Source organism: Eptatretus burgeri, chromosome 8 (assembly GCF_056783735.1).
Source record: "Eptatretus burgeri isolate ZD-2024b chromosome 8, Ebu_testis_v1, whole genome shotgun sequence".
NCBI lineage: Eukaryota > Metazoa > Chordata > Myxini > Myxiniformes > Myxinidae > Eptatretus > Eptatretus burgeri.
This window is the reverse complement of record NC_140968.1, coordinates 62,775,617-62,803,116: the sequence shown is the minus strand read 5'-3', so window position 1 is coordinate 62,803,116 and position 27,500 is coordinate 62,775,617. Positions and strand designations below refer to the sequence as shown.

Sequence of the window (27,500 nt, the reverse complement as noted above, 5' to 3'; positions counted from 1 at the left end):
AAACATACTGAACACATGCAAAATACAACATATAATATGAGGGTTCCGGTTCCGGTTTTGAGCGGCAAGAGGTCTCCTTCGGGGCTCCCTGCTGACATTCTCAAAGTTAAGTTCCGGTTGTTATTTGTCCCGTTTTAACTGTTTAATTTTCTCACCTACATGTTAATGTGTGTTCCTAGTTCGGTTTTGTTTCAAAAATCGTGCTATTTTGTGAGTATTTATGTCGACGTTCTCACCTGGTGTTTGAGGCCTAGTCCTAGGCTTGAGGCCTACCGGTTCCACTTGGTGTTCGATCGTTTTTTTTTTTTGTTTGTTTGTTTTCTCTCCCCATTACCTTCAATTTCTATCCTCCCCATTACCTTCAATTTTCATCCTCCCCACTTTCCAAATATCCCCCATTCTCCCAACTAATCTCTTTCTTATCTCAAAAAAAAAAAAAAAAAAAAAAAAAAAAAAAAAAAAAACCCCAACAACAACAACCTTCTCCCGATTCTGCTACTTCTTCCTCTTAACTTCCTCCTCGTCTTCCTCGATTTCTTTTTTTTTTTTTTTTACACTTCCATGACCTAATCTGTTGAACTCTCTCATACATTAATATTAACAACAAAAACGATCTTATAATGCTTCATCTTCCTCTCTCACACATGTGGTACTCTTTACTGTTTCACAATGCACTACTCTTCTGCTATTTTAACAGACTGCTCTCATTTCGACCTCTCCTTCATTCCTTGCCTAAAAAATCCAACTATTACAGCGCTTCTTCTCTCCATGCTCTGAATTCGCCTTCATTGCATCCATCAAGAATTGTGTTAAATCGTATATCTGACCTAAAACTTTTAAAAACCACAGTTTGCCATGGATGCTCGCTTTCCATCAACCATTCTTTTTTCCAACTTCAGTGCCAACTCACCCCCTCACGCCTCAGTCTCACTCTCAAAGCAACCATCCCACTGTTCTCCCTCCAAGCGTCCGTCTCACCTCTTTCAAAAATTCCCCCCTCACCTTTCTCCCACCTTTCATCCCCCTCACTCTTCCTTCTCTAAGTTGCCCCCCTCTCATCCACCAACCTGCCTCCCTCCACTGCCCTCTCACCTCCATCTCTTCCTCCCACCTCCTCAAATCCTCAACTGCCATCTTCCTTGTCTCTTGTCCCCCCTCTCTCACAGCACCACAGAGCCTTTTCTCCTCCTCATTCGGCCCCCTCCTCGCTATTCTGCAATACCCCACACTCCTTCAGCAACCCTCCTTACCTCCCCCCTCGTCCCTCGTCCAACCCTCCCCCGCCCCTCCACCTCCTGCACCAAAAGCCTCCTCCCCCTACCTCTTCATTAAAAGTGTGGACCTCAAATATCCGGGGCCTTCGCTCAAACCTTTCAGATCTTTCCATGCAGGTTGCCACTGACAAACCAGACATTATCTGCCTAACAGAAACTTTCCTCTCCCAAGACGTGTCTGACTCCCAAGTATCTCTCCCTGGTTACTCCCTCTTACGGTATGACAGACCTGAGCCTCGTCCTGGTGGAGGTGTTGCTCTCTTCATCAAAGACTCTATTCCTCACTCTCCCTGCACTGCTCTCACTCCCCACACCCCCAGGAATACCTCTGGCTTCGGCTTCCCCTCCACTCCCATCTCATGTTTATATGTGTACTGTACCGTCCACCGAACAGTGATGACTCCATCTACACCTCACTCTCCGAAAACATGGACCATCTTCTATCTTCTCATCCAAACTCTCTCTTCCTCTTATGTGGCGACTTCAATTGTCATCACGCCAGTTGGCTAGGTGTGGGTACCTCTCTCACCTGCCATGGGACATCAGCAAAAAGCTTTCTGTGACTCATTGGGACTGACTCAATCGGTCAACTTCCCGACCCGGATCTCAACCAATGGTACTCCATCTCTTCTGGATCTGATTTTGACAAATTTCCCTGACAATATCTGCTGCTCTTCCTTCGCTCCAATTGGTTCTTCTGACCACGTCCTTATTAAAGTGGACATCTCTCTGGCTGTTATCAGAGAACCACCTCACCGCCGTCGAGTCTGGCATTTCACTCAAGCCGACTGGCAGGGTCTCGAGCAGCCATCAAACTGACAGACTGGTCTCCTATCACTACTTTCTCAAACATCAACTCATCCTGGGAATTCTTTCAAAGAAACTTGCTCTCCCTCATGCACAGATTTATCCCCTCTCGTGTTCAGTTGTCTTACCCTTCCTCCCGCCCTTGGTTTACTGAAGCTTGTGGCGAGGCAGTTGTCCTGAAACAACTTGCCTTTGCCTCATGGAAAGCAAACCCAACTGAGGAGCAATCTCAGTTCTTTCCACAAAGCTCGGAACAAGTGTGTATCTACCCTCAGGAGAGCCAGAAAACAACATCTTTCTCATCTCAAGTCTGAACTCTCAAACCTCTCTCCCTCCTCAAAATCCTGGTGGCGTTTAATCAAATCTGTTTCTGGTGTATGTTCCCCCCTCCATCCCCTCCCTTACCTCAAATGGCCGCACTGCTGATTCCACACGTGATAAAGCTGAATGTCTAAACTCGGTGTTTGCAGCTAAATCTTGTGTCCCAAACCCATCACTATCTCTACCCACTTTACCCAGTCGCACCCAACTGTCCCTGGACTCTGTATCCTTTTCTCCTGACAAGGTGGAGAGCTTGCTTTCAAACCTCGAGTCAGATTCTGCAACCGGTCCAGACGGCATCAGCCCACGTGTCCTCAAAGCCTGCTCTTCTGCTCTTGCTCACCCTCTCTCTGTTCTATTCACCCTCTCATTTTCCCAAGGTCATCTGCCATCTGCTTGGAAATCTGCTAACATCACTGCCCTGCATAAAAAAGGTGCAAAAACAGATCCCTGTAACTATAGACCAATCAGCCTTCTCCCAATCATCAGCAAGGTTATGGAATCCATCATCGCTTCAGACATGAAATCCTTCCTCTTCTCCAATGGCTTGATTTCCAATCATCAATTTGGTTTCAGACCAGGTCACTCTACCCTAGATATGCTGCTACTGCTCTCCCATCAATGGATGGAGGTCCTCAATGCCAGACAGGAAATCCGAGCCGTATCCCTGGACATATCACGTGCTTTTGACACAGTCTGGCACCCTGCCCTACTCACCAAACTCTCTGCCCATGGTATTCAAGGCCATCTCCACTCATGGCTCGTAGACTTCCTCTCCTGTCGCAGTCAACGTGTGGCCCTAAATGGAGTTCTTTCATCCCCTCTTCCTGTGCAGGCTGGAGTTCCTCAAGGTAGCGTTCTGGGCCTGTTCTTTTTCTGGTTTTCATCAATGATCTCTCGGACTCTCTGGAAAATCCTCTATTTCTCTTTGCCGATGACTCAACCCTCTGCCGTACCATCTGTCATCCCTCAGACCGGCAAGCAGCAGCTTCTTCGCTCACTGCAGATCTGGATAAAATCACAAACTGGTCCAACACGTGGAACATGTCTTTCAATCCAGACAAATCTCACACTCTCACTATGTCTCTTGAAAGGACCGTTTACAAAACCCCCATCCACTTACTCAACAATCCTCTGGAAGAAGTCTTTTCTTTCAAGCTTCTGGGTCTCACTATCTGCCATGACCTTTCCTGGGAAAGTCACATTTCCAACCTTGCCTCAAAAGCCAGTCGCCGAATGGGAATCCTCCGTCGTGCAAAGTCCTTCCTCGGCCCTCTTGAGCTCCTGACCACTTACAAAGCTTTTGTCCGTAGCCTGATGGAGTACTGCTCTCCCCTCTGGGCTGGTGCTCCTGCCTCCCACCTTTCTCGACTTCACGCTGTCGAAACCAGGGCTTTAAGATCATTGGCATCTCCCGCAATGAAGGTGAGTCTTTGGGCCTCTCACTCAATCACGCAGGTTGGTCGGTGGTCTTTCTGTCTTCTACCGACTCCTCTCAGCCTTGCCCCCTGCTCTCTCTGCGATTTGTCCCAACCACATTTCCACAGGGCGCTCAAGGTCCGCCAACAACCCCCTTCTGGTAAAACTACCAAAATCACGAATCACTGCTCATCTTCACTCTTTCATTCCTCTTTTTTCCCGCCTTTGGAATAAACTTCCTCACTCTATTCTTTCCCATTCTTCCCTTCAGGCTTTCAAAACAGCTGTTCACCACCACCTCTTATCTTCCCCCCATCCAAATCCTCGATCTTTTCTACCCCCGATAATCCACCCATGCCCACTTCCTTCAATTCTCCTGCTTTCCTTCCTGAAAGTCCCTTTAATGTCCATCTTCCCCTCGCCATGTTCCCCGTCCCATCCCCATCCCTCTCCCTTCCACAGTTCACCTGTGTCTGTTCCCCAATGTTTTGTCCCTTCCACTCCCGCCCCTCTTGTCTCATGCCTCCTTGCTGTGAGTTGTGTGTTAGCTCTCATACGAGCCTCGACCAAGGTATACAAAAAAAAAAAAAAAAAAAAAAAAAAAAAAAAAAAAAGGGTTATTTGAGAAGAACTCGTCATTATAAAATATAAACATCTAACGCATTTTTCACATCACAATACACCATGGCATAGAAGTTTTTTTTTTTTTAAACAGTTGTGATAATTAAATTCACGTAATCCTGTCTGCTTCCTGCAGAGGACCCTGTTTCTCTGAAATGTATCTATAGCTTAATCATGTATGACTAGCTTTTGCTGTTGAAACCTTCTGTATACTTCTTTCATACTTAAAATACCGAATGATTATTACTGTGAGTGTTGATCACTCGTTCTTCTGAAACCTATTCTAGAGTGGGGGTGGGAGGGGGGGGAGGGAGAACTTTCCACAGCTTTAATAACTGTTTGACCTGATGGTTTCACTCTGAAGCAAATTCAGAGTTGGGTGATCCCACTCTAATTTTCCCTACTTGCAATTACAGCGTCTGTATACATATATGTATGAAAGTTTGTATATGTGTGATATATACGTGTGCGATATGTACACTGTATTTATATAATTTATTATTATTATTGTTAGCTCACCTAGACTTTAGTCCGGTGAGCTTGTGCAATCGAGCAGTGTCCGAAGGTGAGTGAGTGAGTGAGTCAGTCGGTAAACGCTTCATTATCGCTTGAACGAAACATGCGATTTTGATAAAACTTGGCCACAAGCTTCATATCTGATGCCGAATGAAGATGTATTGACCGCATCAAAATCTGCACTAATTAAGGGGCTCTATGGGGGCGTGGTTGACCTTCCAAAATAGGTATTTGCTCTCTTCTTCCAAACTACACATATAATAAGATTTTGACGAAACTCGACCACAACCTTCATCACCTGTGACGTACCAAAGTTTGTTCACGGCATAAAAAAAAATCAGGGTCGAAGGGGGTCTGTAGGGAGTTTGAGTAACTGTTACTTCTGATTCAGGTGAGCTTCAGGACACGTGGTCCTTTTTTTTGATGCACCGGAACCAGACTCGTTCCAGAGTGTTTGTCACTGAAGCAATTTCAAGCCAAGTGTTACACTAAGTGATTTGCAAATTTGCATTCACAAGCAAATATGTTTGTGCATGATGTGTCATATTCCTGGCCTGACTCAGATTATTGTGATTACCTCATTCTAAAAACTTATTGAACAACCATCATATGCATGAGAGACATCACGTGTCACTCAAATGATTGAGAAAATATAAAAGGAACATTAAATGCCCAATGGGGTTTTAACAGTAAGGGTGATGATTATAGGAGGGTGAGGGGGTATACAGCAGATATCGTGGGCTCAGTTGAACCCCAAAAATCTCACAGTCTTTTGTTTTTTAATCCAACACTAAAGTGCAGTCATCCTCTACCTCCACTGTAACAAGTCAAAGACACACCATCCATCCATTGAGACCACACTCTGTGCAGAGCATTGGTGCTGCCTCAGCAGTCTCCTTGGTCATTGGGCACAATCCTGGACAGGTTACCACTCCGACACAGGATACCAGCAAGCTGGCACTCATTTTGCCGACCTTGGAAGGATGACAGGCAGAGTCAACCACACCTGGTTTTAATTCAACAGCCAAGTGGGATTTGAACTCAGCATCCTAGGATCCCAAGCCCACCACCCTTACCATTAAGCCAACACCAGGCATAAAGACGCACCGTTGGTATGATTATAAACAAATGAAAGTACAAGGATGGCTGTGAAAAAAAAAAGAATGCACAGTAACAAACAAACTGCCTCTACGGTTTTGTATCAGGCTGATGGCCAACCTAATGAAGTCATTGGAGGAGTCGAGCTGCAAAAATGAATGAAAAACATTGAGAATGTGCATACATTGGGACTAATTGAAAGTTTCAAGAATTTGTTTTACAAACTAACAATTGTATGACTGAGCTTTACAAACTTAAGAAGCTTAATGTTCCCTGTGCAAGAATTTGATCCACTAGGGTTTTGTAAAATTTTGAACCACCGTTGAAAAGTTCCTTTTGGCAAAATATCTGAGAGCATAAGGGAGTCATATGTTTGACTGCTCATTTCGATTCCCATGCGAACGGCACATTTTCGGGCAGGTGTTTATATTAGTAAGATCAGATCGAGACGAAATGCCTGCAATGCGGTACACAAACTTCACTCAAGCCTTAACCCCAAATGAACAAGGGAGTTTTATATATATATATATATATATATGTATATAAGGATATAATTATATATATAAGTGTATGTAAGTAAAATGCACACATTAGAATATATGTGCATATAAGTATATCTGCATGTAAAAGTATATCTGTGTAAAAAGTATATGTGTGCGTGCGTGTGTGTGTGTGTGTGTGTGTGTGTGTGTGTGTGTGTGTGTGTGTGTGTGTGTGTGTGTGTGTGTGTGTGTGTGTGTGTGTGTGTGTCTGTGTGTGTGTGTAAGTGAATACAAATGTATATGTGTATACAAGTGAATATGTGTATATGAGTGTATATGAGTATATAAGTATGTTTGTGTATATAAGTATATGTGTATATGCGTGAATATTTGTGTATATGAGTATAAAAGTATGTATGTGCATAGAAGTATATCTGCATGTATAAGTATATCTGTGTAAAAAATATATATGTGTATAAGTGTATACGAGTATAAAAGTATGTATGTGTATATCAGTATATACAGTGGGGAGAACAAGTATTTGATACACTGCCGATTTTGCAGCTTTTTCCACTTACAAAGCAAGGAGAGGTCTGTAATTTTTATCATCGGTACACTTCAACTGTGAAAGACGGAATCTAAAACAAAAATAATGAAAATTACATTGTATGATTTTTTTAAAAATTAATTTGCATTTTATTGAATGAAATAAGTATTTGATACATCAGAAAAAGAGAACTTAATATTTGGTTCAGAAACCTTTGTTTGCAATTACAGAGATCAGACGTTTCCTGTAGTTCTTAACCAGGTTTGCACAGACTGCAGCAGGGATTTTGGCCCACTCCTCCATACAGATCTTCTCCAGATCCTTCAGGTTTCGGGGCTGTCGCTGGGCAACACAGACTTTCAGCTCCCTCCAAAGATTTTCTATTGGGTTCAGGTCCGGAGACCGGCAAGGCCACTCCAGGACCTTGAGATGCTTCTTACGGAGCCACTCCTTAGTTGCCCTGGCTGTGTGTTTCGGGTCGTTGTCATGCTGGAAGACCCAACCACGCCCCATCTTCAATGCTCTTGTTGAGGGAAGGAGGTTGTTGGCCAAGATCTTGCGATACCTGGCCCCATCCATCCTCCCCTCAATGTGGGGCAGTCGTCCTGTCCCCTTTGCAGAAAAGCATCCCCAAAGAATGATGTTTCCACCTCCATGCTTCATGGTTGGGATGGTGTTCTTGGGGTTGTACTCATCCTTCTTCTTCCTCCAAACACGGCGAGTGGAGTTTAAACCAAAAAGCTCTATTTTGGTCTCATCAGACCAAATGACCTTCTCCCATTCCTCCTCTGGATCATCCAGATGGTCATTGGCAAACTTCAGACGGGCCTGGACATGCGCTGGCTTGAGCAGAGGGACCTTGCTTGCACTGCAGGATTTTAATCCATGACGGCATAGTGTGTTACTTATGGTTTTCTTTGATACTGTGGTCCCAGCTCTCTTCAGGTCATTGACCAGGTCCTGCCGTGTAGTTCTGGGCTGATCCCTCACCTTTCTGATGATCATTGAGGCTCCACGAGGTGAGATCTTGCATTGAGCCCCAGACCGAGGGAGATTGACTGTTATCTTGAACTTCTTCCATTTTCTAATAATTGCGCCAACAGTTGTTTCCTTCTCACCAAGCTGCTTGCCTATTGTCCTGTAGCCCATCCCAGCCTAGTGCAAGTCTACAATTTTGTCCCTGATGTCCTTAGACAGCTCTCTGGTCTTGCCCATTGTGGAGAGGTTGGAGCCTGATTGATTGAGTGTGGATAGCTGTCTTTAATGCAGATAACGAGTTCAAACAGGTGCAGTTAATACAGGTAATGAGTGGAAAATGGGAGGGCTTCTTAAAGACAAAACTTACAGGTCTGTGAGAGCTGGAATTCTTTCTGGTTGGTAGGTGATCAAATACTTATTTCATGCAATAAAATGCAAATTAATTATTTAAAAATCATACAATGTGATTTTCAGGATTATTGTTTTAGATTCCGTCTTTCACAGTTGAAGTGTACCTATGATAAAAAATTACAGACCTCTACGTGCTTTGTAAGTGGGAAAACCTGCAAAATCGGCAGTGTATCAAATACTTGTTCTCCCCACTGTATGTGGATATAAGTGTGTGTGTATATATATATATATATATATATATATATATATATATATATATATATATATATGTGGAAATAAGTATATATGTGTGTGTGTGTGTGTGTGTGTGTGTGTGTGTGTGTGTGTGTGTGTGTGTGTGTGTGTGTGTGTGTGTGTGTGTGTGTGTGTGTGTATATATATATATATATATATATACATATATATATACATATATATATATATATATATATATATATATATATATATATATATACATATACATATACATATACATATATATATATATACATATATATATATATATATATATATATATATATATATATATGCATATATTGTTGCGGTTCTACAATACCACATGCTTGCCTCGAAGACAATGGCACCCAACATACAGTGATCCCCAGGCAGTTATTTTGTTAGTCTTCATGCAGTTCGACCTTCCCCTCATGTCCATTGGATTAACGGGACGAAGTACGTTGTGTAGTCTTATAGCTTGGTCTATTAACTGTCTCTCTGTCTCCTATTCTGATTTCTAATCCAACCCTTTCCTTTTAGCCATGGTGCAAGTCAAGCAAGCAAGCACTCCCGTGGCTTGGAGTCACCACCAAACTCCCTCCAACAAACACACGACACACTAAACAGCACACGCATAGCGCGCCATTATTTCATTCAAATCTGCACGCCAATTTTCAACACCATGTCACCTTGCTTCACTCCTCGTTTACCAATCTTCACTACTTCGACCATCAACACCACCCGCACACGGGAAAAATATTCCCGCACCACCTGGTACCTCTGCATCGCTATAATTCGACACTAAACAGAGGCGTGCTGCATGACTCGGGCTCTACTTGGACCGCGTGATGCGGGGACAAGCAACGGACATTAATATCACCAACCGCATCTCACCAGGGATGCGCCGGGTGAGCACGCGGCATTGATATGACCCTCGTCCAGTCGTCAGAACACAGCCAGACAGACAGCGAGGAGCGGTCGTGGGAAGGGTGATCTGGGAGTTTGGTATGGGGCCCTGTGTGCATTTTTGGCTCTTGAGAGGGGGGGGCATGGATGGTGGGTGTGCATTGCTATTTGGCACTCAGACTGCACTCGGAGCATGTTCAGAGCCTGGTTGTTGGCTCATACCCTACATTGTTCCCGGGATCACTGGGCTGTGGCGAGTCGGATGGGCAAATGAGACCGTTTTCGGCCGTGAGAGCCTGGCAGGGCATGGCTAGGGCCACTGGGGCCCAACAGAGGAGTGGGATTCAGGTCACAGCGTGTCACCTTCAGGTCGTCACCCCACCTTTTGCCCGGGGTTTATAAAAGGACGAACGCAGAGCCACTCATGCTCTGCTTCACCCTCTTCTTCTCTGCTCTTCTTGGCTCTGCGTTGGCTGCTCCTCGTTGCTTCTGCCCTTCGCTGGCTCTTCACTCACAGTTGGTGTGCGACTGAGACATGCTTTTCCCAGAGGACTAGTGCAGAGCGTATGGTGCCACGAGCCCTGGCAAAGTAACGAAGCCAGAGATAACACGCCAACTCTCGAGGTGGGAACGCTCAAATGGAGTGTCCCATGGAGGTACATGCTACATCAGCAGACCTATGCACAACTAGGTTAGGGATCTTTCTCCTCACACAGCTTCTCTCCTCTCTCTCTTTCCACCCCTCTATCTCATCCCCTTTGGACGCACAAAAGAGCATCATTACAGACTCGCAATCCCATTTTCCTCTAGCATGACACCGCGTCCCCCCCATATTGCACTTCACCACAGCTTCTACTCCCACACCTTAGACACCAGTATTTCTCCCTCCGACCTCTCCCTAAGCATACTGGGTTGCATTGGTCGGCCGACCGCGCCAGGTATTGTGAGGCAATTTGTCCTCACCTGCTCGCTTTCTTTCTGAACTACATCTAATCTTCCTCGGGTGTGTGTGTATGTGTGTGTGTGTGTGTGTGTGTGCGTGCGTGCGTGCGTGCGTGCGTGATGGCAACTGTCATTGCATAAGTTAAGACTGTAGAAGTTCTAATGGGATACGTCTGCTCTGTGACTGCTTTTGTAAATTGCTTGCCTTTTGTCGCACCCCACAAATTCCTTGCTATGCTCTGCTGTGCGTACGAATAAACCCAATTTACCACATCAGGGGGTTGACTCAGCCTGTCATCCTTCCGAGGTCCACGAAATGAGTACCAGTGTGTGCTGGTAGAGGGGCACTGCATCAGTGACACAATCACACTTCCAAGAAATGATAGCTACCCTGGCAGCAGAGCTGCCATACGGAAGAAGAAGAAGAAGAAGAAGAAGAAGAAGAAGAAGAAGAAGAAGAAGAAGAAGAAGAAGAAGAAGAAGAAGAAGAAGAAGAAGAAGAAGAAGAAGAAGAAGAAGAAGAAGAAGAAGAAGAAGAAGAAGAAGAAGAAGAAGAAGAAGAAGAAGAAGAAGAAGAAGAAGAAGAAGAAGAAGAAGAAGAAGAAGAAGAAGAAGAAGAAGAAGAAGAAGAAGAAGAAGAAGAAGAAGAAGAAGAAGAAGAAGAAGAAGAAGAAGAAGAAGAAGAAGAAGAAGAAGAAGAAGAAGAAGAAGAAGAAGAAGAAGAAGAAGAAGAAGAAGAAGAAGAAGAAGAAGAAGAAGAAGAAGAAGAAGAAGAAGAAGAAGAAGAAGAAGAAGAAGAAGAAGAAGAAGAAGAAGAAGAAGAAGAAGAAGAAGAAGAAGAAGAAGAAGAAGAAGAAGAAGAAGAAGAAGAAGAAGAAGAAGAAGAAGAAGAAGAAGAAGAAGAAGAAGAAGAAGAAGAAGAAGAAGAAGAAGAAGAAGAAGAAGAAGAAGAAGAAGAAGAAGAAGAAGAAGAAGAAGAAGAAGAAGAAGAAGAAGAAGAAGAAGAAGAAGAAGAAGAAGAAGAAGAAGAAGAAGAAGAAGAAGAAGAAGAAGAAGAAGAAGAAGAAGAAGAAGAAGAAGAAGAAGAAGAAGAAGAAGAAGAAGAAGAAGAAGAAGAAGAAGAAGAAGAAGAAGAAGAAGAAGAAGAAGAAGAAGAAGAAGAAGAAGAAGAAGAAGAAGAAGAAGAAGAAGAAGAAGAAGAAGAAGAAGAAGAAGAAGAAGAAGAAGAAGAAGAAGAAGAAGAAGAAGAAGAAGAAGAAGAAGAAGAAGAAGAAGAAGAAGAAGAAGAAGAAGAAGAAGAAGAAGAAGAAGAAGAAGAAGAAGAAGAAGAAGAAGAAGAAGAAGAAGAAGAAGAAGAAGAAGAAGAAGAAGAAGAAGAAGAAGAAGAAGAAGAAGAAGAAGAAGAAGAAGAAGAAGAAGAAGAAGAAGAAGAAGAAGAAGAAGAAGAAGAAGAAGAAGAAGAAGAAGAAGAAGAAGAAGAAGAAGAAGAAGAAGAAGAACCCAATTTACCATGCCACATACCTTTCCTCGCTTGTTTGAAAATATTGCTTGTGTAGAAATGTTCCCAGCTTGTTTCTGGCTTTTCCTTCATTGGTGAGATTCATGGTTCGTATTTTAGCTTTGCTGGGACATTATTCCCCAATGATCCGTTTTTCTAGCCAGTACGTTCTTGGCAGTTACGCTCGGCTGCATCGAAATCAGTAAGGTGATCCGGTTTTAAGAAGGCGTACCGAGGGCATGTCTCCCAGTAATTACATCACGTGACCTTTAGGTAAACAGTATTCATCAAGCGGAGCACCCTAAGTCACGTGATCAAGTTATTGGCATTCACTGTCGAATAGCGACCCGCCTCGTCACAAAGTTATTCGTGTGCGATGGCCTGCCATTCCGGAGAGTCTGGTGGGAACGCAAGGTAGCTTCCCCCCTCGTGGTCTTCTCATCCCTGACCACCGGGTCCACAACAATACATATATATGTGTGTGTGTGTGTGTGTGTGTGTGTGTGTGTGTGTGTGTGTGTGTGTGTGTGTGTGTGTGTGTGTATACATATGTATAAGTATAATATATATATATATATATATATATAGTTACCGGCCGGAGGTCGGCCGCCAACCGACCGCTCTGAATGGAGCCTCAAGTCGAGTCGGCCCGACCGATCGGCCGGAATATAGACCGCCGCCCGGATAAGTCCAAGCGACGGGTCCTTGTAAAAGAACCGAAATACGACAATCGGCAGATCACGTGGGGTGGAGTCGATTGCCAATCTTGAATGTACCTAAATACCCAAGTGATCCAACTTATGGGGTATTCCACCCTCGACGGAACTCGTACGGAACAAACCGCCGAGGCGAGCTTGTCCGTGCACGATTCCGAGCAGCGTAATCGCCGAGAACCGTCGGTCCAAATGTCCCTCTATTACGGCAAACCAACGGCTTTCTAACTCCCAACACACAAAATGTTCAGTCAATGAGGGAATGGACGAAACGAGCAGGTTTACATTTACACAAGGACATTTATTATAATGAAACACGTATGCAATGAACAAGCAACAAAAGAACTACAACCGTCTATAAGCAATTATTAATGTACAGTCACTTACACAGTTTTACTTACGGGACTCGGCGCCACAAACATTCATTCGAAAGAAAAGCAGGAAAAAGACCCCATCAAAGGCAATGGGGTCAGACTGGACCTCTTGGGTCTTTATGGCGTGGGACTTGGCAGACCGAACGAGTCCCACGAGACCGTTGCAGGTTACCTGCACCCTCGTAGTGTCTGGCTTGGGCGACCCACGATGCTCCTTCCCCACGGCAGCGAGCATAGCCGCGGTCGAGCTCGGGCCTTCCGTGTGGCAGGAGAGCTCTCTCCGGCTCTCTCCACACGAACGCGCTTGGGCGACCCGTAATGCTCCTTGCCAACGGCAGCTATCATAGCCGCGATCGAGCTCGGGCCTTCCGTGTGGCAAGCGAGCTCTCTCCGGCTCTCTCCACGCAAACGCACGGTTTGCGCGACACAGCAGGCAAGGCTGCGCCTCCAGCTCGCATCTCCTTCGTGACGCCCGGACTTCCACGCAGCTCCTTGGCTTCTGGGTTCCTTCCGACTCCCCCAACTGCCGAAGCAAAAAGCTTACTCCTCCCACGGGACTCAGCACACGAACTCTGCCACGGGACTCCCACGAGCTCAGCCCACGGACTCAGCCCTACCAAGGGACTCTTTTGACGGGACTTCCACAAAATCTTTTTAACTCTTTTTGAACAAAGAAAAGATGTCCTCTTTATCCTTCCACCCCCTCCCCTGTACCCCGCATGACTCATGCCCTCGTGATCCACTCCCCCTCAACCACGGGTGGGAGGGAGTCGTTGACGTCACCGCAGGGTTCTTCTTCCTCTTCGCAGAAGAGGGGGAGGGACGTCTCCATTGTTCGCTCCCTAACTATTAAATCGATCCGCAGCGCATCTAATCGATTTCAAAACATTTAAACAATGGAAGGTGAGCTATCTCGGGAGCATGCACTTATCGACATAGCTGACTAAGGGAACCTATATGTTGTGTGCAATTGAATTCCAAATTTGTAACACTACCCCCTCCCCTTTTTACAGACTCGTCCCGAGTCGTCAAATTTTCGTGTGACCAGCATGTGTAAGTTTTCCCCTAGTACGTTCTACCTTCGGATCCCTGAGTGCGACATTTCTTTAAACGCGTCCCAAAAATAAATAACCTAATGCAATGCATAACTAACTAAACAAACTCTCAGACTCATTCAGACAACTTAACCAAAATTGCCGGCGCTAAAACAAACATGCAGGTGGGGTTCCACGTATTTACAATCTTAACTTATCTATTGCATTACACTAACCATGGCCCAGGACTTGTGATCTGTGAAAGGGGAAAGGCAAAAGTCATAGCAAAGTCTTTGGTGCAGGGGAATGAATGGAGATGGTCGCAAAACACAAAAAATGGACTGGATGCACAGGCTGCCTGCAGGGGAGTTCTCACAAAACTGGATGGTCCTGGCGCGCATGGTGATGGATGGACACAGGGGCAAACGCAAACAAGGGCTAGCAGGCAAGGGGTCATGGCAGAGGCAGGCAACTCAGCATGGCAAGGTAAGCCCATGCAGAAGAGGTGGCTGCAGCACAACAGGCCGGCAGGTGAAGCTGGCCAGCCTCGGGTGTGGTTCCATCAGGTCTGGAGGGAGTGCGGTGGTGCCGGCCGCTTTGAAGGCGGGCTCAGACCTAGCCTGCTGTCCCCCCCCCCCCACTCTATCGCCTTTGCCTGTCCCTGTCCATACCCACTCCCTTAATTTGCCACAAAACAACAAAATTTAGGCCCTCTTTATTTTTATTTCCCTTTTATAATTGTCTCCCAAACCCCCTTTATTGTCTTTGTCCGGCTAGCCTATCATGTCCACCTAGCCTACTCCCAACCCCTACGTTCCCTCTCTGGAGGGGAATAGGGAGAGACTAGCGTCCTGTCTCAAGGCCTAAGAAAGCCTCAGAATGGCCTCCTCAGAGTTCAGCGATCTACCAAGGCGAGTCCAGCGGCCTACAACGAGCGAAGGGATGGATGGTGCGAAAGGGTACATCTCCTATCTACCCTAACATTCATTAACCTGAAACTACCCCGGGGCTTTCCAAAAACGCCTCAGACTTTAAAACTATCGGTTCTAAAAACCATGATTCCCGTCGCCTGTGTTGGTGTCCATTATAAATTTTGGCCTTGCCCTCAAATTTTCATACGTGCCCTTGCACAATTTCCTGGCAGGGCAGCGTGGCTCAACTGGCAGGAACTCCCCCTCTGTCGAACTCTAACCATGGCACCCTCAGGCCCGCAGGCTGCCTCCGAGCCTAGCTGCTCCCTACAAGGTGGGGGGTTGCCCTCTCTGGCATTGCCCCGTCCGATGCCCACGTGGCGTGTTGATGCCCCGGGTCCCTTTCCGAGGGTCGCCCGTGCCCACTACACTGCCCCCGTGGCATTCTGGCACTACAGGTCCCGTTTCCGACGGTTCGCCCGTGCCCACTACACTATCCCGGCCCGTCTTGAGCCCTTAGCCGACTCTGGCCGACTAGTCTGGTGCCTGGGGTGCCCACTGAACAAATACTCACCTTTCCACAGCCACGCTCCCAGCCAGTCCATGAACTCTTGCACCCCTCCAAACGGGTTTCGTGCCTTCTATCGACACCAACAACAAAACGACCTCCTGTTAGTAAATTTGAATAACCCACTAGCTAACATTAAACTGACCCCGGGGTCCCTTGGGTGGGAATCACTCCTCCCCCCAACCAGTCATTCGCACCATGCATACCACATTCGCTCTACTCACACACTTGGGCCCGCTGGCCCTCACTCACTTTCCATTTCGAAACTCACACCAACACTCCACACTGCCATCCTTCTACCGAAATCCCCTGACTGACTCGTGCTCCCTCGTCATCCCTTAAAACTCATGCACGTTCCATTTACTTTACATAGCTAAGCTACGTCTCCACTACACATTTCCATTCTGTCCATGTCTCCAAAAATCCAACAATTCCCATTTCCTAAATCTGAACGAAAATCCCTCTAACTAATCCATTCCACGGGCTCCATGAGGTACAACCCATGTCCCCATGAAGCCGGTCTAACTTACTCTAACCCATCCTCCGAACTAGTAGTTCCTGTGCCCCCAAAAGAAGGGGGTCTTCCACCCCTTGCCTGGGAATCATGTTCACCTGAAGCGAGGCTTGCTTTTCTCAACTCTTTTTTTTCCATAATGCGCACCACCAGCGCGGCAGTTCACAGCCGCGCTCTTTTTCCGTGACGTCATGGCAGCTGCTTGCGCCCCGTGCACCTCGTCCCTCTTGGACGGTACCATCCGGCAGGAATTCCCTTCTGCCGGATTCCAAACACACGTGCAGCCATGACGTCACTCCGCACATCTCAAAGCAAGCCCCGCGTTTAGAGGGGTTCCCCACGCGAACACATGTGCTCTGCTCGTCGGAGCTTCACAAACTTGCTCGTGTGGAGAACCCGTCCGGTCCAAATTCCGAATCCAGCCTTGCTTCTGTCCGTCCGAGGGATCGGCGAACATCCACTGCTGGCGTTTCCGGACCGGGTTTCACCTGCGCAGCCACGCACGTGGCAGCCTTGTGCGTAGCACAGCATGGACCCCACGCTCGCTGCTGTGCAAACCCGGCACGGTTCTCAATTCAGCTACGGCCGCTACTCGGCCCTTGTCCTTCATCTGGTCCCATCGTCGTCGCCGTTCAACGCACACACTCCTGCATGCCACGACACTCACACACTCCACCATGGCACTCGGACACGGGATGCGGTTGCTTTCTCCCGCATACCGACTGTCATCTCCCTCACATACGCCGTTCCTTCCACCCTCGGTGTTTCTCTCACACACTGTTTCCCTCGCACACTCTGTTCCTTCCACACTCGGTGTTTCCTTTACACACGGCGTGCTGGAAGGCCCGCATTTCGGCACACTCGCCACCAGGCACACCATATTACTCACACACGCAGGGACACTCACACACGGTGTTTCACTCACACACGGTGCTTCATCCACACAGACCGTTTCACTCACACACACGGCCTCTCTGACACGCGGTGCTTCATTCACACACGGAGTGCTGGGAAGCACGCACCCCGGCACACTCGTGACCACACCACTCACACACGGTGTTTCATACACACGGTGCTTCATCCACACACACCGAAACAACCACGCTGGGAATTAGCACCACCTCAAGGGGTCCCGGGGTTTCCATAACCCCCAAGCTCCGCGTGCACCCATTCACAGCACTCGCCCCCTTTACCTCGCAAGGCTCGACCGGACTCTCCTCATCGCGATCCGCCTCAAGGGGGCACAGTCCCTCACCTCGTTCCTGAAGGAGGCTATCCTGCTGCTCGCACCGGGTCACAAAACACTCCCCCAGCTCAACCCCATTGTCCCTCACTATCCCTACCTGTGTGTGCTCATCAATTACCTGGAGTTTCTCCTCTACTTGCTTTATCTCAGTCACCTCGTTTATTATTTCCGTTTCTTCCTGGCTTTTCGTCTCTGTTTCCTGTTCTATTCCCCGTGGCTCTGGTGTTCCTTCCTTTGTCTCCTGCGTCTCCGTGCATTTCTCAGTCACCTCCACGTGTCTCGTCCTGCATGTCTCAGTCACCTCATTTAATTTTTCCCTCTGTGTCACCATCACTTTTTCCGTCACCTGTATGAGTCTCGCCCAACGCGTCTCCCGAATTATTTTGTCCTCCACCGCGGGGCCGACACAGTCCACACTCCCCCTTGTCGGTTCAGTCGAGCTGCCACGTGGTGCCGCCATTTTGCACTCCACTGGCCGTATCTCGCCACGTGCAGGCGCCATTATGCCTCTTATGCCCAGACTTACTGCCTTTTGCCCTTCCTGGAGGTCCAGCCCCATGCTCTGCATCTCACCCTGCAGTTTTGGCATATTCTCATCCATGTTGTTTTTTATTTCTTCCTTCATTTCCTTTGCGTTTTCATCCATTTTTTTATTCATGCCCTTCATCTCGTTTTCCATCCTGCACGCATTTTCATTTATGTTGTTCATTGCCTGCAGCACCCGCGCATTTCCCCCACTTGGCTGTCTCAGCCAACCCTGACGAAGCCGAATCGTCTCGGTCAGTCGTGGATCCGCCAGGGAAAGGGGAGGGATTTTGATGGAGGAGGGGAAGGGGGGGTGTCATACACCGCGGCCCCCGCCGCTGCGCCCATTGCGGACTCTGCATTTATTTGCGGGGAATAGTCAACCTGCATAATGGGAGTGTCCTGCATGGTTATTTCGTCCTGAGCCATAGATTCTAACAATTCCAAATCCATTCCTAATCCCTCCTGCCCCTGCTCACCTTGGCTGAACATTTAACTTGCTGGAAATAAAATTTATAACGCTCGTAATTTGGGGATACGGGGGGGGGGGGGTTTGCTCCGTATAACCCTGATCTGACTCCGTGAATTTTGCTACCGAGGCGGAGGGGGCCGAATCGCACTCCTGACAACCAGTTGTTACCGGCCGGGGGTCGGCCGCCAACCGACCGCTCTGAACGGGGCCGCAAGTCGAGTCGGCCCGACGATTGCCCAGAATATAGATCACCGCCCGGATAACTCCGAATGACGGGTCCTTGTACAAGAACCGAAATACGCCAATCGGCAGATCACGTGGGGTAGGGTCGATTGCCAATCTTCAATGTACCTAAATACCCAAGTGATCCAACTATCGGGGTATTCCACCCTCGACGGATCTCGTACGGAACAAACCGCCGAGGCAAGCTCGTCCGTGCACGATTCCGAGCGGCGTAATCGCCGAGAACCGTCGGTCCAAATGTCCCACTATTACGGCAAACCAACGGCTTTCTAACTCCCAACACACGAAATGTTCAGACAGTGAGGGAATGGACGAAACGAGCAGGTTTACATTCACACAAGGACATTTATTACAATGAAACACGTATGCAATTAACAAGCAACAAAAGAACTACAATTGTCTATTAGCAATTATTAATGTACAGTCACGAACACAGTTTTACTTATTGGACTCGGCGCCACAAACATTCATTCGAAAGAAAAGCAGGAAAAGACCCCATCAAAGGCAATGGGGTCAGACTGGACCTCTTGGGTCTTTATGGCATGGGACTTGGCAGACCGAACGAGTCCCACGAGACCGTTGCAGATTACCTGCACCCTCGTGGTGTCTGGCTTGGGTGACCCATGATGCTCCTTCCCCACGGCAGCTAGCGCAGCCGCGGTCGAGCTCGGGCCTTCCGTGTGGCAGGCGAGCTCTCTCCGGCTCTCTCCACACGAACGCGCGGTTTGCGCGACACAGCAGGCAAGGCTGCGCCTCCAGCTCGCGTCTCCTTCGCGACGCCCGGACTTCCACGCAGCTCCTTGGCTACTGGCTTCCTCCCGACTCCCCCAACTGCCGAAGCAAAAAGCTTACTCCTCCCACGGGACTCCCATGAGCTCAGCCCACGAACTCAGCCGTACCACGGGACTCTTCACGGGACTTCCACGAACTCTTTTTAACTCTTTTTGAACAAAGAAAAGATGTCCTCTTTATCCTTTGCACCCCCTCCCCTGCACCCGGCATGACTCATGTCCTCGTGATCCACTCCCCTCAACCACGGGTGGGAGGGAGTTGTTGACGTCACTGCAGGATTCTTCTTCCTCTTGGCAAAAGAGGGGGGAGGGACATCTCCATTGTTTTGTTCCCGAACTATTAAATCGATCCGCAGCGCATCTAATCGATTTCAAAACATTTAAACAATGGAAGGTGAGCTATCTAGGGAACATGCACTTATCGACATAGCTGACTAAGGGAACCTATATGTTGTGTGCAATTGAATTCCAAATTCGTAACAATATATACACATACATATATTTGCTAGATGACCCGTGAACCCGTTGGGTTCCCGTTGTGACAGAGGTTGATGAAAAAAAATCATTTCAAAAAAAAAAAAGACAGCTCCAGCGAACTATACCGCTGAGGTTGTTTGCATTGATCACATTCTTCCGTAGAGTTCTTCACTGAATCGGGAATTGATTTTTTAATAACTTTTTTCGTTGACGGCAGATCACAAACTGACTGACGCCAACTGACTCACAAACTGACTCGGTGTCGACTGACCCACCAAGAACGGACCTCTCGTCCTCTTTTCATAGGCGGCCCGTCTGGGTGGGCACAGACTCCAGCCAAATCCACCCCGCCCCATTTGCGAATCATTGCTGTGACAACCTTCCTGTCCCGCGATCACTCCTGGCCCACAACGACATGCCTGTGTTGCTGGACGAACAGCAAAAAGCAGCCATCTGTCAGAATTAACGAGCGAAAACGTGAAGCGCTCATAAAACGCCAATATATATATATATATATATATATATATATATATATATATATATATATATATATATATATATATATATATATATATATATATATATATATGTGGGTATGTATGTGTGTATCTCAGTATATGTATGGTGGGCTTGGGATACAAAAATCCTGAGTTCAAATCCCACACTACTGTTGAATGAATACCAGGTGGGGTTGACTCTGCCTGTCAAACTCAGCCTGTCGGCAAAATGAGTGACAGCTTGCTGGTTTCCTGTGTCGGAGTGGCGAACAGTCCAGGATTGTGCCCAATAGCCAAGGAGACTGCTAAGGCAGCACCAACGCTCTGCGCAGAGTATAGTCCCAATTAGTAGAGGACCTGGCTTAGACATGTATGCACTTAATTTAGGAGAGGATAACTCAACTGTTTTATGCTAATATGACCCCAAGGAACAACTTGGGATGTGTGCCAAAATCTCTATCTGGGACGAACAGCCCGAAAATGACCACGCCCTTTTCAAAATGACCACACCCTTTTTCATCGAAAGTGCTACTTCTGACATAGATGTATTTTCTAAACCGTTGGAGGTACAGATTTTCTGAGGTGCTCAAAATGTTCAGAATGCCCATGTTTATCTATTTATTTAGGGGGTCATAGAAGAGTGTAAAATTTATATCCCTGTGTTGTAAGAGGTGACCAGGGTTGTGTCAGGAAGGGCATCCGGCGTAAAACATGTGCCAAATCACTATGCGGATCATACGGATGATCCGCTGTCGCGACCCCGAATGGGAGCAGCCGAAAGAAGAAGAAGAGAAGAGTGTAAAATTTCGAATTTGATATTTTTATGAGAAAATGGCTAAAAACCGTTTTATTTACCATACATACTGGAATTGCCATATATTTATTAACTTAAACTTTCCGGACTTAGAGCAAAGTTAGAAGATTTGTGTCATCGACTAGAGTTGAACTGACAATTTGGAATTTGAACAATACAAGGGATTTTTTAAAAAGAAAGAAAGTGAGCATTTGATTTATATAAAGAAATTGTATTTTCAATCATTTACATCCTATTATCAATGGAATGTTAACATAAAATGAAAAATAAAAAACAAAACTTATTACTTTAGTAGGCAGCAGTATCTCGAGAGCTTAAATGTTTCAAAGATCAGGAGGGAAATTGTCCAACCACCAACAATACAACTTTTAAAACCACATTAATACTGTTTCTGTGTCACGTAAACCAGGGTCAGGAACATGAAGAGTCACACAACAGAGTCCAGGTATGAGGATGATGAGCAGTGTTCATTCAGTGGTTGGGTTTTTACAACAATCACCTCCCTTGCATTTGCAGTACTTGCAACACTTGATCCCAGCTACCCTGCAGGAACACCCATTTTTGCGAGCACACTTGCCACATGTGCAGGGATTTGGCAGGCCTTTGGGTTTGGAGATCACAATCCCAGGGACTAATAAACTGGCCCTTCTTACAAACCCATAAGACTCGGCATTCATAATCAGGGTGGCATCTCTAAATGGGGCTTGGACCCACAGCTGCTGTTGGTAATAGCCTCTATGGATGTTTCCTTGCATTAGTTGAGGTGCAAGTGTTTCTCTCAAAGTCCATCTTGAGGGCAATGCTATCAAATGCAGTGAGACGCAGATCATCAAATGTCTCCAAGTCTGTTGATGGTTTGAGACAATTGACCAAGAATGTCTCTGCCATCTGTATTGCACTTTCTGCGAGCTGGGGACAGTCAAAATTCAGGATCAGAGAGGAATTTCCTGGTTTGCGGACAGCATTCAGGGCTGCAAGTTTAGTTGATATCTTGCTGGTTGTATCGCAACCAGTCAGCGCATGGAGTGCTGGGAGACACTTTGTGAGCTCGTCTCCCAGTGCTATGCAGATATCGTGGAGTGGTAATATTGATCTTTTCACTCCTGAGTTGCGGACGAGCCAAAGCTCTTGGAGGTCAAGATCTCTCCAATTGACTGTGATGTGGTATAACAGGCACACAAAGACATCTGTGTCACCTGACGACAGCGTCATGGATGTAGGTCCTGACCGGTGACTTAGAATGTCCAGCACATGGAACATCATCCTGTCATCAGCTTCCTCGTGTGTGCAGTTGAGCCGAGGGAATGGAGAAGCACACCCAGCTGACACCATCCATGCCTGTGGTGATATACCGAGGTATAGAGGTTTGGTTCCGTGGTAATTGGTGGTGAGCCACTCAACATATAATGCCTGGAAAGCAGTTTTGCTGATGGAAGATGACCAAAAGTTCTCTAATACCACTGGAACATTTTGGTTTGGTGATATCACATCAAGGACAACCATTTCTTTTGACTTTGTTCTTCTCCCCCTCTCTCCATTCTTGATGCTGTCCTCTCTGTAAGCATCAAAAACGATATGGATCTCATCACAGTTGTGCCCAGCTTTGGTGACCATGGATGTCAAGGCAATAGCAAAGTCATGGAATGTCTTGACGGGCGGATGAAGCTTCTTTAAGGGGACCTTTCTCACCAAGGCCATGAAGTCGATAATGATGGCGTGGGTTTGTGGGGAGGTTTCTGGCCCTTTTTTATCTATTAGTGGGCACAACTTCAGCAGCTCAGTCCCAAGTTGTGATTTGGTACTCTTCCTCAAGTAACCATCTTCGTCAACCAAGAAGAATGCAGAGTTGGTGATCTCATGCTTGAGTAGCTCCTCAACAATGAACCCCCGGTGACTCCCTTACTCAATAAACATGAGAGCTTTGATTGTCTCATCTTTGATGTCTGCTTTGGGAGCCAATTTCAAGGTGGTATTAGGGGACGTAAACTTGATTTTGCTAATAGTTGAGTGTATCGATATCGACCTATTTCTGAGTCGATCATCGATAAAATTAGCACAAGCAGTGCTGCCCTCCTTGATACAGCACAACAACTTGTCTTCATTTACATTGGTCACAATTTCTCCAGTGAGAACATTCTTCAGTGCAACCTGGTCTTGGAGAGGACTGCATACCTTCAGGAGATACTCCTCTATGTCTTTCACCATCCCAACTATCTTAGTTGCAGTACTTGGGTTGAAGTCGTGGTGAAGTGAGAGTTCTCCTTCGACATCATCCTTCATCTTCAGGAGGTCAACGTACTGGTCTTTTTTATGCTTGATAATTCCCCACAGAGCTACTGCTTCCTTCTTTCTGGTGATCCCAATTATCCCCCCACTCACTTTGGCAGGCTGATTGTAGCACTGCTCTAGCGCCTGATCAAAGGGCACTCCACTACCTTTCTTGGTGGTGTTCATGACAAATCCACCATTCATGTAGGAGTTGTAGAGGAGTGGGAACTTCTCCTTCAGTTGATAGCAGTCCAGGATGGATAAGTCGTTCTCTCACTCTCTCTCTCTCCGGATGTTGTAGCACTGGTGCTATGAATAAATCAAAAGCAGGCTGAGTGAGTGATAATAGGGTGCATAGAGTGATAGACAATGGGGTACATAGATTTTAAAAGGGCGTGGTCATTTTCGGGCTGTTCGTCCCGGATAGAGAGTTTGGCACATATCCCAAGTTGTTCCTTGGGGTCATATTAGCCTAAAACAGTTGAGTTATCCTCTCCTAAATTAAGTGTATACATGTCTAAGCCAGGTCCGATAACACTGAACAACAAATTTCAAAATTTTTTTTTTACTGGAGATGTGTAAAGTGATTAAGACTAATTTGGGTACGCTGATTTCAAAAATCATAACCGTTTTGCTGTATCACGTCAGGATTTTCAGGAACAGAAATATTCCCATTGCCTAGAAGTCAGGATTTCAATGAAATTTACATATGTCTTTAACATGTCTATTTCGTACAATTGTTGTTAACTTGTGTTATATTTCTTTCTTTCAGATAAAGATGAGTAGGCGTTCCTGTACCAATCATCCTGACAACTTCTGTTATGTCTGTGGTCGGTATACCAAAAAAGATCAACAGCGAAGTATATCTACAGCAGTGAAAATGAAGGCCGCCTACTTTCACTACTTCGGGTGTAAGGTGGGGGACCAAGAACAGAGCTGGGCACCACACATCTGCTGCACAAGCTGTCACACAACCTTGACTCAGTGGTTGGTGGGCAAGCGCGCGAGCATGCCATTTGCGGTGCCCATGATATGGCGTGAGCCGCAGAATCATCATGATGATTGTTATTTCTGCTGCACAAGCATCGCCGGCTTCAACAAGAAGAATAAAGGTCACATCAAGTACGCTGACTGCGTCTCTGCTCGTAAACCTGTGCCTCATGATGACGAGAACCCCGCTCCAACACCTCCAGCTGATCAGAACATAGCTGTAAGCAGTGGTGAAGAGGATGGTGATGATGAACCTTTTGAACCCGACACTCAAGAATCACACCTTCTGAACCAGGGAGACTTAAATGATCTTGTAAGAGATCTCTCGCTGTCAAAGGCGAAGGCAGAGCTCCTTGGATCAAGGCTGCAGCAGTGGAATCTACTTGAACCTAACACCAAGATATCCTTGTTCAGAGCACGTCACAGAGACATGGCTGAGTTCTTTGAGATGGAAGACACGATGACATTCTGCAGTGACATCAACGGTCTGTTGAAAGAACTTGGGTGTGATCACGATCCTGCAGACTGGCGCCTCTTCATCGACTCGGGGAAGAACAGCTTGAACAGCTTGTTTTGCTCCACAATGGCAACGAGAAACCATCAGTCCCACTGGCTCACGCGTTCGGCATGACAGAGACCTATGAGACTATGTGGCAGCTGCTTGATTCCATCAAGTACAATGACTTCAACTGGCACATCTGCGGAGACTTGAAAGTGGTGGCGCTGTTGTTAGGGCTGCAGTCAGGCTACACGCAATACATGTGCTTCCTTTGTCTCTGGGATAGCAGAGACGACAAGAATCACTGGACGAAGAAAGATTGGGAAGAGCGAAAAGAGCATGTACCTGGTCGACACAACGTGAAGCATGTCGCCCTTGTCGACCCAGCCAAGGTTTTCCTTCCACCACTCCACATAAAGCTCGGCTTGATGAAAAGTTTTGTACGGGCAATGGATCTGAATGGGCGTGGGTTTTTATACCTCAAGGAAAAGTTTGGCAACACCTTGTCGGAGGCCAAGATCAAGGCTGGTGTCTTTGTTGGACCGCAAATCCGACAGATTATGAAGGACGAAACTTTTCCGACAACTCTAAACCCCAAAGAGCTGGCAGCGTGGAGGAGCTTCAAAGCTGTGATGGACAACTTCTTGGGGAACGAGCGCGCGGACAACTATGAAGAAATAGTGCAGCAGCTGCTGGAGTCCTTCAGGAAACTTGGCTCCAGGATGTCCCTGAAAATCCATTTCCTCCACCAGCACTTGAACTTCTTCCCTGACAACTTGGGAGCAGTCTCGGACGAGCACGGCGAGCGATTCCACCAAGAGATTTCACTCATGGAGACGCGCTACCAAGGGCGGCACAACCCGAACATGATGGGCGATTTCTGCTGGTTCCTGCATCGTGAAACTGACACAGAGCAGCACAAACGCAAAGCCAAATGCCTAAAGCATTTTTAATTACATTCTAGTGGAGTTTTTTCTGTAATTTCTATAATTTTGAAGCATTCATGATGAAATAAATGAATAAATGAATTTTTGTAAATTTCATTGAAATCCTGACTTCTAGGCAATGGGAATATTTCTGTTACTGAAAATCCTGACGTGATACAGCAAAACGGTTATGATTTTTGAAATCAGCGTACCCAAATTAGTCTAAATCACTTTACACATCTCCAGTAAAAATTTTTTGTTGTTCAGTGTAATAAATGGATATATATGTACATATATAATATATAAATACATATATATATATATATATATATATATATATATATATATATATATATATATATATATATATAATCAGTACCATTCAAAAGTTTGGACACACCTTCTCATTCAAGGGTCTTTCTATATTTTTACTAATTTCTACATTGTAGACTAATCGTGAAGACATGAAAACTATGAAATAACACAAATGGAATATGTAGTCACCAAAAAAGTGTGAAGCAAATCAAAATATATTTTATATTTTAGATTATTCAAAGTCGCCACCCTTTACCTTAATAACAGCTTTGCACACTCTTGGCATTCTCTCAGCCAGCTTCATGAGGTAGTCACCAAGAATGCTTTTCCATTAACAGTGGTGCCTTGTTAATCAATAATTTGTGGATTTTCTTTCCTTCTTTATGCGTTTGAGCCAATCAGTTGTGTTGTGACAAGCTTAGGTTGGTATACAGCAAATTGCCCTATTTGGTAAAAGACCATTGTTACAGCGCGTGCGCTGTTTACAATTGCACTGAGTTTGAAATGTCCCCGGCGTCGTCTACCACGTCTCTGGTGGGTCCGGTGTCCCCCCCCCCCCCATGTGCCTCAAGACAGCCAATGATGGCCGTCCAGTAGATGCAGTGCGTAACCTCGACAGAAATGGCGACAATTGACGGAAATACCCGAGTATTTCAATGGAAGTTTGTGAAACTAATGTGTTTTATATGTGAAAACCATTTAATTTATTGCTTGACGGAAAAAAATGAAGAAACGCTCCCCTCATGAATGAACGAACGAACGAAAGACATCATTTCCGTCCACCATGGCATTTCACACCGAACGCAGAAAGCTAAGTTCTTCTTATGCCATCATTCTCTTTAATATTAGCCATAAACAAGTGTTTCGTCATGCATTAGTAGTTGAAATTTACTTACAATCATTCTTTTGCGGCCCCTGCCACGCTGTATCGAACGATTTCATTCCTTCTGTTATATATAAAGGTGCTTATCACAATAATAACAAGATTTTTACATTTCAAATATCAAGTATGCTTTTTAATTGTTTTTCAACTGAAAAAGCATAAATTGCATATTTTAACATTAGTGTACTCATTTGATTCACCACACATGCTGTATTGAAGGATTTCACTTGTTTTGTCTGCACTGTAGTCGTCCATATGATGGCAAGAACAACTCAACCAAGCAAAGAAAAACGACAGTCCATCATTACTTGAAAACATGAAGGTCAGTCAATCTGGAAAATTTCAAGAACTTTGAACGTTTCTTCAAGTGCAGTCGCAAAAACCATCAAGCACTTTGATCAAAC

At 46.0% G+C, this 27,500-nt stretch overlaps 1 long non-coding RNA gene and 1 pseudogene across 1 annotated transcript in view; both read right to left on the bottom strand.

Annotated features, from left to right (window-relative positions):
* Positions 1–27,500, bottom strand: part of LOC147021871 (uncharacterized) — a 109,288-nt gene that overhangs the window by 1,077 nt on the left and 80,711 nt on the right. The window lies entirely within an intron of this gene.
* LOC147021872 (uncharacterized) lies at positions 21,636–23,088 on the bottom strand (annotated as a pseudogene).